The sequence below is a fragment of the Falco cherrug genome, chromosome 13 (genome assembly GCF_023634085.1).
Source record: "Falco cherrug isolate bFalChe1 chromosome 13, bFalChe1.pri, whole genome shotgun sequence".
Lineage (NCBI taxonomy): Eukaryota > Metazoa > Chordata > Aves > Falconiformes > Falconidae > Falco > Falco cherrug.
In genome coordinates this window covers 22,018,555-22,031,664 of record NC_073709.1, presented here as the reverse complement: position 1 = coordinate 22,031,664, position 13,110 = coordinate 22,018,555, and positions in this window count along the sequence as shown.

The following is a 13,110-nucleotide window of genomic DNA, read 5'->3' as shown; positions in this document are numbered from 1 at the left end:
TGGCACCCCTGACTTCCCAAAGGGATTTTCAGGTCCAAGATCACCCATCCTGCTTTACTGTTAGCATTTTCCCTGTCTCAGTTTTGGCCTCCAGTAGTCTACTGCTTCTCAAACACACAGAAAAGGCATGGGGGATAGCATGTGTCAGAAACTTTTCTAACAAGCAGCTCAGAGGCTCCTAGCTTTGCACTGGGGAGAGTTCAGTGGATACAAACCAAGTTGTGAACTTGACCTTAGGGCAAGAAAAAGGTTTCAGAACTCCTCTGTTTAGCCATATAGGAATAAATATGTGGATTTCACAAAGAGTAGTTGCACATTTTCTGCTCAAGGTTTGAGTTGGAACTGTTGCGGACTACAGTTTTAATCTTTTGTGGCAGCCCAGTGACTACTAAGAACACTTGCCTGTGCATGTGGGAGAATTTAGTTCACTTCCTTCAGTCTCTCAGCTTTCTTTTCCTACAGAAATACCCTAATGCCAGGGTAAGTTTTGCTCTTGCTGATATTCATTCTTGACATAGCATTTATTCTTGAAACTGTCACTGTGTGGGCAAGACCATAAAATTAATGATTTAAAGATAAGCAAGATGGAATTTGTCTCCCTAGGCAGAGGTTAAAGCAGTCCCTTAGGGTCTGGCTTAAAGTCTCATTTGGCACAGCTTTGTTAAAGGCTTAAAAAAAAAAAAATGAGCAGTTTCTGTCTCAGCTGAATTTGAACAGGAATGATGATCACTTTCCCTAAAGAGTACTCCTAGGCTTTTCCTTGTTAGAAGTCTTGCTGGAAGCTCTTGCTCCCTGCTAGGGAAAGTAGCGCTTGGTTAGATATGACACCTCTGGAGAGGGGAAAAGCTCATACGCGGTGCCGTGTTTTGCTGTGTTGGCTGTTGGCTAGCTTCAGGGAGTTTCCAGCTCAGTGGCTTTCTTGTATCCCTATCTTTCAGAGAGTTCTGCCTTCTCTTGTCTCACACAGGAATGCTAGGTGCCCAGCGAAGGATTTAAGTTTCACTTTGAGGCACTACTCAATACAGGTAAACCTGGAAGCTTTTAGGTCATTTACTCGTTCAAGTCATTAACATATGGGTATAGCATTAACACAGTACAGATAGTGCATCTGGTTTCTAGCCATTTACCTAATCCCTGGTTTGTCCTTCCCACCCTTGGTATTCTCCTTCTTCCATGTCTTTACTCTGCTAACCAGAATGAGAATTACCTTTCCTGTAAGTCCTTTATGTTGCAGTACACTTCAACAATTTAATTCCCCAAAGATCAGAATCTCTAGCACTGTTGTCTTTTTTTAAAATGCCTTTTCCCAGAAAAGGAACTCATTTATTCTTAAGAAGCTAGTTTGTTAAATGCAGAACACCCCATTGGTTTCCAAATATTGGTGAAGAACTTTTTCTTCTGGTAGTCTTGCCATCAGAAAATGTCTGGATCAAAAAGATGCAAACTCTATATCTTTCCATTCACCCTCCTTGTCAGGTAGCATAATTTTCACTTGCCACTCAGAGGTGGATTAGTGACTCTCCTTCCTTCCTTGTCAGCGCTTGTATGTTTGAAGCATCAGCACTCCAAAGTGCTTGCTTTCCATAAATGTTTCCCTTGCACTAGACAAAGCTTTAAACCACTTTTCTTCTCTAACTTTTCAGTTTCTGGTTTGCTTTAATGAGACTTTCTATTTTATTTATTATTGAACCAATATGCAACTCCAGTTCTGTACCTTTACCAACACATTAATTTTTAGCTTGTCTTTCATGATGTTATTTTCCTACCTCCTAGTTGTTCAGCTGAGGTTCATCTGCTCCAGCAGTACCAAAGTAACCAGGCTTGGGCAATGTGAGAATAATAATGGAGACTATGAAAACAGGAAGGGGAAGGAGAAAACAGAAATGTTCCCTGTCTTATTTGAAAGGATATATATTATGTTCCCTTTGCTGCTGCTGTTCTAACTTCATGACCTAAGCAATACCATTTGCTCCTAAGTTTTCCTCTGGTGCAGTTTTAGGCGGCTGAATCACAGTAGTCATTGCCACTGCCATACTCCTCTCTGTCAATTCATGCATTTAGTGTTTCTGGCCACAGGCTTCTCTAAAATGACCTAATTACAAGTTTTAATTATGTGAGGAGGTTTGTGGATCTAAGTTATGAAGAATGGTTATTTTCTAATGTTTCATTCACTGGAGTCTGATTTTGACATTTAAGCTGGTTTTAAGAGTACTGCAATAAAAGCACCTGAATATCTTGCTTAGTTTCACATAGTCTGCTGCTTCTGTTCTTAGTGCTGTGTGATGTTCTAGCTGTCTGGATAGACCTGAGGTCCAAGAAACTGGAAGCCATTTGGTACTTAGCTCACCTGCTGTTTGTGGTGTGCTGCACAAGCATTTATTTCCTTCTACATCAGCCGTTTACGCACAAAACTGTAGAAAAATAAAGCTGAAAAAAATCTTGGCAAGTTATAAAGTCTATTTCTCTCCCACAACATTCCTGGCTGTTTCTTAAAGACTGCCGATCATGGAGATCCTGATCCTGTCAAAGCCATTTATTCCAGTTCTTTAGTATTCTTAGCATTAAAAGGTCTTGTGGAAGTTCAGTTAGCTCTTGTTTCACCTCAGGTCAATAACTTCTTGTCCCCACTGCTATAACTATGGAGACAGGGATGCCCCATTCCTTTTTGAAGACTGTTAGCATAGTCCTCCTCAGTCTTTTCTTTAGGAGAAATGATCCCACTTCTTTCTTAGGTCATGTTTTCTCATCGTCCTTGGGATATTTACCCCATACACATACTGAACCCTTGGCTGCAAGGGGCGTTACTGTTCCTGAAACAGGACACAGCAGTGGGAATACTCTCTTGGGTTAATACTCCCAGGTCTTTTCCTTGAAAACCTGATCACGTTGACCTGAATGTGGACTCGTGTTCAGCTTGTGATCCAGTGTCATCCACAGCAGACCTAAGCCTAGCTAGTTGTTTTGCGACTGACCAACTGCTTAGATCCATTTGGGGGTGAAAGGTTGCATTCATCCCAGATTTTCATTGTTATTTTGAATTATGATTTTGTCTTACAGCATCCTCTTAGTCCTTCCTGGCTTTTTCATCTACAGGTTTGTTACCCAGTTTGTATCTATTTCTTACTATTGGCCATACAGGGAAACCAGCTCAGCCATAGCTGTCCAAATTGGAGATTCCTAAAGTCAGATAAGGTAACCCTCACCTGAAAGATGGATTTAATTTTTTTAACCCACATAGGAGTAACTGAGAGCATAGTTATCACTGACCAAGTCAATGTAACAAATATATGCATAACCATCCCCTCCAAAAAACAATCAGGTAAAAAAGCAACCCGTCAAAGCCAGATGATCTCCTACTTTCTGTCAAGTGGAGGCAAACGCTTGGGTAGATCTGAGAAGATGCACTTTGTTTCTTTAGGTAAGAGCCAGCAGTCTTGCAAAGGGCTAGGAGGAGGGGGGTGGAGTGAGTAGATGTTACAAACCATTATGCAGACCACAAAGACTGCCAAGGGGGGACTTTCAGGTCCCTCAGCAATGGCAGTGCAACAGCCGCTACTCCCAGGTTCTCGTAGGTGCGCTGGTAGTACTGCATCAGATACTTCAGCCTGCACTGGTTCAGTGAAGAAGTAACCTCTTCTCCCTCTGTTTCATTTTTCCAAACATAACATGAAGTCTCAGATTTCTGGCATAAATATTATATGGACCTCATAAATTATTTATAACTAGTGCATTTGAATTCAGAACCAGCTGTAGAAATAAATGTCTAGTGCTTCAGAGGCAGTTTTACTTGTAGCAAATGTAGATTAAATATGCATTTTGCCAGTTTATCACCTCTCGAAAAACATCAGGAAAAAAGTGATAAATGAAATTGTTAAGATACACGCATGATATCAAAGCGCCTGAGGTCTGATTACTTGTAACGGTGTATAAGTAATGAAAAGGATGGGTACCAAAATGAAGATTCTCACTATGCCTCTGTTTATAAATGGTGATTTTGAATCTTATATTCATATGGGCATTTGTAAAGGTGATACCTTGAGTAATTTGGAAGGAAAGAAATAACCTACAAACTTCCTGTCTTCAAGCTGAGCCTGACATTCTTTTGACTCTATCAGTCCCTTAAAAGGGGAGGAGTAAGGAATAAGCTCAAGAAAAATAGTAAAAATATATTTGTCTGTCTATTTAAATTCACTACTGTTCTGCCAAGATCAGCAAGTAGCGTGCCAGACCAGGAACAAGCGAGCCATGGTGCTGCAGAAACTTTACATTGTCCTAAAATCACCAAGGGCATCAAAACAGGCCCTGGGGAAACTCCTTGCATAAAAGAACGTTTATTTTTCTTTCTTTCTTTCTTTCTTTTTTATTTCAGACTGTGGCAAAGTGGGTATGTTAGTGAGGAGAGCACAGGGGAGAAGGGAACAATAGGGACTGTGAGGTATTGTTTCAGGCGTTGAGGCTGTATAGAGCTATGAGAAGCGAAGTGTGATGCAGACTGCTGAAATAGTTCTAGATGGTGCCTGGAAAATACTGTATATGTTCTGTTTATCATTATTGAAATGTAGCTTTATGGGTTTTCTGAGTCTTCAGAGAAAAAGATTCAGGAACAAAACTGACAGTTTTGGCTCTTTGTTTCACATAAACAACTGCAAGGCACTGTTTGCACCATATTTTCTTGAAGAGGACTTATTGCAGGACATTTTTTAATTCTACTGGGATATGGTTGTTTACAAAAATTAAAAATAAAAAATACTGCTGTCAAAGCACTACCCATTATTTAAAGCTGCATACCCATTTCTGTTCTGTTCCAGTCAGATTCCCAGTTCATCCATCTTTGGGCACAACGTTAACGGTTGGTGCCAACCTTGAAGGTTTCCAGGGAAAAATGGTGTATTTGAAACAACCCTGGAAAAGAGCAAAAATACTCCAAGAGAGAGAAATGATCTGACAGTTAGAAGGAGAAGCACAAAAAGGTGAATTTCAGGGCAGCTCTAGTCTTTACATTTAAAGTCTTGCATGGATGAGGAAGTATACAGTGCACTCTGAGCAGCTCCAAACTGCTTACAGAATATATGTTTCAAAATACCATGCTGTGATGCTGTCCTGTGCTGTGTGATGTCTTTTAAGCAGGCATCTCAAATGAAGGTTCAGCACTTACGTAGATAGGGAGAATCTCTGTTCTGCCACCTGATGATATCTCTGGCCTCAGTCTAGAGAAATGTTCTTATCATGTCAAACCAGAGGCTCGGTGCCCTTCAGGGGAGAGGGGAGAAACCCAGAAACAGTCCAGAGGGGAGAAGTAACAATAGCTACGTCAGTGGAAAACACAGCTCCTGAAGGGAGGCTGAAGACATTGCTATTATTTAATCAGATAACAGTCTTCTGTAAAGAAAGAGAGAATTAGAGTCACAGAGTAATTCAGGTTGGGAGGTCTCTAGCACAACCTCTCCCTCAAAGCAGGGAATCCACTGCTGAATTCAGACCAGGTTGCTCACAATTTTGAACAGTCGGGTCTTAAAAACTTCGAAGGAGGGAGATGCTGCTACCTCTTCCAGTCCATAATGATCCTCATAGTGAAAACTTTGTCCTGATGTCCAGCCAGAACCTTCCTGCTTCCAATTTATGACCACTGTCTCTCTGTAATTTATGAGCACTGCCTCCTGCCATGCACCTCAGCAAAGAGCCAGCCCCACCTCCTCCATAACTTTCTCATAGGCATTCAAAGGCTGCTATTAAGCCCCTTTTAAGCCTCAGCTTGCTATTCTCCCCATCCAGGATACATAAGACAAAAAAACCCCCAAAACAATGGGTTGCCAGTGGAAGGCTTAGGTTCAACAGAAGAAGCCCCAGTAGTGAGCAGAGAGAGGCCCAAGAATGGGGATGCTGGCAACCTCCTGTGTCACTGGAGGTTGTTAACAATAAATTAGAAAAACACATGGTTATCCATCTGTGGGGCGGAAAAGCCAGGGGATGCTTGAAGATCCCGTAAGGTGCCTTCCAGCACTCTTTTCTGCTGCTTTGATTCTGTGCTAGCAAAGCATGTGAATACAAGCTCTAGTGCCGGCTTAGGGGCACAGAGCTATGTACATCACAAGACTGCACCCTAGGTGCATAATAAATTTCAGCACTTATTAATATTTCAGGAAGTTATGAATGCCTGCAAATCACCAGGGAAAGATAGTTATAATGGAAATAATGTTGTAGCCTGAATTATTGCAGTGTTAGCAGATGTCCTTTCTGCTTACGTCTAGTCACCTGAGATAAACTGAGTATGGTGCACTTTTTTTTTAAAGGTCAAGGAGCAGGTCTACAAATAACAGACCTTTAAGAAATATCTGTCACCTCTACTACCAGTTGACTTTAATTCTTTGTATTTAGTGATTTCAATTTAGTGTTATTTGCCATGCCTACATATCTAAGAGGAAGAGATCACTGATTATATTACTATAGGTACTATAGGTACTATAGGTGTGGAAACCAGGACTTAGAAATGTTAAGCATCATGTTATTAAAACAAGAAAGAGAAGTTAGATTTGTTTGGTGTCATGCTCTTCCAAAGTAGAAATTCAGGAACGCAAAGTCTCCCCTGGAAACCAATGAACCAAATTCTCAGATGTCTCTTTTCCACATAGGTTTTCTAGGCGTGTGCACAAAAGCACTTGAAGGGCTCTTACTTAGCGGCCACTCTTGGAATTTTTACCTCTCAGTTACTCTGTAGGAGTACACTTGACAAAGACAGACAAGGATTAAGGGGTAAACCAGCCCTGAGCGGTCTGACATGTCACCCATCCCGCTCCGCACTGAGTAGCCTGTGCATTTGTCTGAAGCCGTGTGAAAGCAGCGTGCAGCAAAATATGAGCCAGGCATAGCTTTGTGTGTCTTCAGACAGCAGGGACCCCTTTCCGACCTATTGGGTGTGAAACGTTGTTCTCGCGCTCTATTTTTGAAATCCTTCATTGTTCTTTTCACCATCTCCGTTGTACTCTTACAAAGAAACGCGTTTCCTTCAGCAAGGTTTTGATGCCCAGCGAAGGAACACCCACATATCCTCTGTGTTCATTTCTGCTCTACTGCCCACAACCTGCTGATTGCAGAGGGAGTATTTCACTTCCATTATAGTTTAAATAAAATGATAGGCTGGCTCCACAGGGAATCCATTAGCCTTAAGCAGCCTAGTCACCGTTAATTATAGTTTTTAGACTTCGGAAAGCTGGGTCAAAATTCTCCATTTTTCAATGGAAAGCTCTGTCATTTAAATGCTATCTTCTGTGCACCATTCATTCACAGTTCTGCTGCTCAGAACTCAGCAGCGGCTTTTCTGTGGTAAGTGAGCATCTTCTTTTTCAGTCTGTGCCCAGAACAGAACCTAAAGCAAAAAGCTCATTAAGCAGAGTTCACTCTGGAGGTGACTCATTTGTTTAACAGTTTGCTGGTGTGAAGTGGAAAACACCTTGTAAAGCTGAAGCTATAGAAGAGATGGAGCTGTGAAGGAGAAAAAGAGGTGGCAGAGGCAGTTTGGAAATAATGTTTATTTCGGTGTTTGAGGGTTTCTCCAGAGCAAAGCTTGAGTTTGGGAGGGGAGCCTGGAAGGGATGTTTATTGCAAATGTAAGCCTTTCAAATGGAAATGGAAATTGTATGTAACATTGTTTAGTCAACTGTCATTTTGTGTTAAGCTTAAAATAAAAAAATCACAGACAGCGTTTTTCTTTTTTAAAAATCATTTTTACCACACCGTAAAACTGTAAAACCCTCAATGCTGCAGGTTTGCCTTTTTATGGTTTGTTTTGAGTGCACCAGCTAAGGTACTCCTGTTTGCACGCAGGGGGTCCTGATCCCCAGAAGGGGGAGGGAATCGCAGAGTGCACGGCCTCTCCCACCCACCCTTCTTCCAGAATTGCTTTGAAGGGGGGCTGTGTTTGTGGAAAGGACGTATCCTCTCAGCTGGGTGTGTTTGGGCAGGGAAAGTCCTCCCAGCCGCTGTCCTGGTGGTGCGGGCAGCTTGGGAAGCATGGGCAGGAGGCTCTGCCGCCCCCGGGACAGGGGGCACCGGCTGCTGCTCTCACCCCGGTCCCTCCTGAGCTGTGGGGTGATCGCAAGGGCAGGAGGAGGTAATGAAGCACAGGGCAAATATAACCATATTTTCTCCTTAGGAAACCTAAAGAGAGAATTGCTAGGACAGTCTGGAAGGTTTTTTTTTCCCATTTTGCTAGTAATTCCCATGCAACCGTATCCTAAACCACAAATGATTCAATGTGCCGAGATAGGAGAAGCTGTCCTTTCCTGGCAATGTGCTAAACTGTTTTAACTGAGAGGAGCAGGAAGATTTGCTGAAGGGTATGAAGGGGTCAAATGAAACCCAGAGTACTGAAGCCGTGAGAATTTGGGTGGGCTGACTGCGTGAAACAGGCTGCGGAGCTCTGGCAGAGAAGAACCTGCTTCTGACTTGTTTAGTTTTTTCCCTTTAGAATTAAACATTAATTCTGTTATATAATAAAATGAGAATACCTGCACTCAGGAGACAGTTAAATGACAATGTTAAAGCATTTGGGTCAGACACCTGTAATGTTGTCTAAACACAAGTTGGTTCAAGATAGTGAGTTTATCTCCGTATTATACTTGTATTCCCATTAAATTCCTCTTAGACTATTATTTAATCATGAAAAATCAAAATAGTGATAGAGGAGAGTTTCAGCAAAGTCGGAGCTCGAATCTCAATCAACTTGAGTAGGGAGCCATTGCACAAGGGTTTAATATCTCAAATCTTATAAGCTGCTAAGTCTGTTGGAGGATTTTAATGATCAGTCTTCAAAGCCATTGCAGTACTACTTCTGTTGATGCATTTCTAAAATGTGCTAAAAATGGTAGGCTCTCTATCGGAGTTTAGTAAGAAAAAATAAAATGAGAATGTAATGTAGTCATACTGTATCTGTATATGACCTAGTCCTCTCATACTTAAGTTCCTAAACTTTGTGGGAAATAAAGAATTCAGGTGCTTGCACAGGGAGTATCTAGCCGAGAGCATACACTATTCAAATCTGTCAAATCTATGAAATAACTGATATGCTTAAATGTTTCCATAGATCAGTATTTCTACCTTTACTAGTTTTTCTTTAAATAGTGCCATATAAATAGCAGAACGAGAAAGGATGGGTTTACATGTGTCAATGCAGAGATAAATATAACGTTATTCAGTTATATTCAGTTAACATAAACGACTTCTCTTTATGACTCATCTTCAGAGTGACAATTGTTTGAAAGTAATTTAACATGGTTTCATGAAAGGTTAAGGGTATTTCTACTTTAAGGGAGTTGAATGCAACACAGATTTTTCTAGAAATACAAATCTAACGTTCATTTTCTTTAATTGTTCTTCTAGAGCAATTTCCTGTGAATCTATTAAGCCATAAGCAAGTTTTTATTGAACAGAGAAGTCTGCGTTAAGGTAAGCCTAACACGATTCAGTTTAAAGGGTTATTTATTACCTAATTGTCAATGTCCTTGAAAAAAGTAGTTGTTCGTTTGTTCGTTTCATTGTTACTATTAAAGTTCAAAACGAGTGTTACCTCACAATTTAGAAACACCGATTATTTCCCTTGAGCTGTACGGTCACGCATCAAATCCTGGTTACGGAGGTGCTGCCCTCTAGTGGACAAAAAGATATTTCGATTGCAGTATTTTTCAGTCCCCTTCCAAATTTGATCAGGATTTAGGGAAGAGCATGCCTTTAAAAAGGCAGGGAGCAGCAGTGGGGGTGAGCAGTCACGCCTGGTGGGGAGAACAGGATGAGGAGGTAGATGTCTGAGGGATGGCTGAGGACCGGTTCTGCTGGGCTGTGAAAGCAGGCGATCGCAGGGTGCCAGAGCTTGCGATTGCTATGGGAATTATCTCCTGATGTTGTGAAACTGTCCGAGTGACAAAACCATAGGCAGGTTTCAATACTGATAAATGCAAAGTAGTGTACCTGAGTTAAAATAAGCAGGCGCAGCAACAGGCTTTGTATTAGCACTTACCTGTCAGGGAAATATCCTGGAGTCGCTGTGATCTTGGTGTTCAGCCTCCAAAAATAGCATCAGTGCTAGAAAAGGTAAAATAAATCTTAGAAAAAATTAGAAAAAGAATTGAACTAAAAAGATACATAGTGCCTATGTATGTACACTTCTGAGATTATAGTCCCTCTGTTTTAAGGATTGAGACAAATTATAGAAATATGGAGCAGCTTCCACGTGAGAAAAGCCTAAATCAGAGAGTCAAAACCAGAAATGAAAATACAAGAGGACACGCCAGCCTGAAAAACAAGGCAGCTAGAAGAAGCTATACTGGAAGTATGTCGTATCATGAAAGGTAGGAAGAAGGCGAATAGGGATTATTATCCCTATTTCTCATATTGGAAGGAGTAAGAGGTGTTCTAATACCCTCATGATCATAAAAGGTTGAAAGTATAAATAGCCTCCAAAAAGAAATAAACAGAATTGAAAGAATACAGTTCTGCTGACATCCACTAAATACAACAGTCTCTTTGAAGCCTCTGAGAAAGCCCCTGAGATGCTGTCAGATGCTAGCTGGGTTGGCCATGGGCAAAAACACTGTCTGCCTGTTCTGGTTCTGTACACTCTTTTCATAAATATCCAACACTGTCTGGGATGGGAGACGGGCAGGCAAACAAAACACAGACAACCTCAGTCATCCTTACTATACTGCATATACCTATAGGGTTTTTTAATATCCTGTTCAAACATTCATATATCATTTGTATTCTGAGTAGATGCATTTGCCATATTACCAGTTCTTGAGATTTTTATCACGAACCTTCCTCACATTAGTTGGATGTTTTTTTTCTCTGACTGTTCTAACCACAGGAGATCTTGCAATTGAAAATATCTAAAAAAAGAAAAAAAAAAAGAAAAAAGAGCAGAGGTTAAAAAAAATTCTAACTGCAGTTTATGTAGAAAAGTTTCATAATATGTATCCATATCTTTGAAAAAGAGGGAGTAAACTTTTAAGAAAAAACAGCATCAGCTGATTCTATTTTTAAAGAAGTCAATTTTATGAGCCTTTCCTATTAATGTGTTCACTTACCTGCATACCTTTTCATAAAAGAAATTGTAGTGAAATGTTTTAGCCATATGCTATGTAAATCAACATTAAAGTCTCAGGTCCTTGTATATCTTGCAGGAATATGGTCTAAACTGGGTCTGGAAAAACAATGTAATTGGTTTCTAGGCAGCTTCTCTTAAGTATAATGTGCATGTTTAAAACTCAGTGGCATTATATAGTTCTCGATATACCATGAGAATTTATAATACTGGTAATAAATCAAACACCAGCATTTACCTTTCTCACTTGCTGGCTTAATCACCAAAGCCCAAGCTGCTTAGTATCCCCCCGATGAATTCACATTAAAAACAAGGAGTCAGTGAACATAAGAGCAGTCTGCATATGTGTGTGTTGCACATCACCCAGACACCTCGTACACAAGAAAATGCTACAACTCATTACAGGAAAAAGGAAGTGTGGCTGGAGAGCAGGAATGTTTGTGACTGCCAAAGCATGGCATTAAAAAGACCGAGGACAGATGGATGTAAGACAGTGTCCATGCAAAAATGGAATTGGAAATAGAAGTGAAAAAAAAAGAACAAACTGCAGAACCATTCACAGCTCACTTATTTCTATCTTACTGGGGTTTTAATAAATTTTATGTTTGAATACTTTAGACAGAAATTTTCAGGTTCCATTGTAAATAGTAATGATTACTCAAACACGTTCTTTTCCAATATTTTCTCTGCTCAAAATGCCAAGCAGGACATTTAACTAACAAGCTATTTCAAGGTTCACCCAGTGTTTTTTAGAGCTGTACTTGTCAGCTCGCCCTCTTCTGTAATGAAAACAGAAGGAAATTCATTATCAGATCTTTTCCCCTCTGTCTGTTCTTTCCTCTGACGCACCATTCACATCCTGGAGAAAAAGCTGGAAATGTTTGTGCTGCTCAATCTGCAGATACAGTGGTAAATAAAAAAAAAAATGGTTAAACATCCTGTCCTGGTTTCAGCTGGGATAGAGTTAATTTTGTTCTTAGTAGCTGGTGCAGTGCTGTGTTGTGGACTCGGTGTGAGAATAATGCTGATAACGCACTGATGGTTCAGTTGTGGCTGGGTGATGTTTATCCTCAGTCAAGGACTCTTCTCAGGCCCTGCCAGGGAGAGGGCTGGAGGGGCACAAGAAACTGGGAGGGGACACAGCCAGGATAACTGACCCGAATCAGCTAAAGGGACATTCCATACCATCAAACATCATGCTGAGTATATAAGATGAGGGGCAGTTGTCTGGGGCCAGCTGATGGCTGCTTGGGGACTGGCTGGGCATCTGTCAGTGCGTGGTGGGCAGTTGTACCGTGCATCACTTGGGGTGGTTTTCCCTTCCTTTTGGATTTTGTTCTTTTCCCCTTCTCTCTCCTTTTCATTACAATTGTTATTATTATTATTTTATTTTGTTTCAGTTTTTAAATTGTTCTTATCTCAGCCCTTGAATTTTGCCTTTCTCCCAGTTCTCTTCCCCGTCCCTCTGTGGCAGGACAGAGTGAGTGAGCAGCTTCACGGTACTTAGTTGCTGGCTGGGGTTAAACCAAAACAATTCCGTATGCAAGGAGTAGGTACCCCTATGTTGCTCAGGTTAGGCCTGAGTAACCTTCAATATTTGTGCTTTTATCTTTTGCTGCACCAGAGATTTTAACTTGTAGAAAAAGCCCCCTTAAACTTTCTGGCAAAAGTAGCTCAGGGCACTGATCATCACAGCCAACACAGCCATGTTATGGATGCTCTCGAAGCCTTCCTAAAATCATGACAAATTCCATGGGACTTTCAGTGAAATACTGACATTTTTTACAACCTGCCATGGCAGCAAGCAGATTCACTTTTTTCAAAACTAGGGAAAGTTATAAAGAGTGTCTGAGAACTCTAATTATCCCCAAACCTGACCTTTCCACCGTGTCGTACCTTCTTATAGCTTGTACGCATTCCCAAATAAGGATGTAAAAACTTATTATCTTTTCCATGGAAAAATCTAAAACATGTAATATTTTCTTAAATTAATCCTCTGCTGTCATCAGGTGATGGCC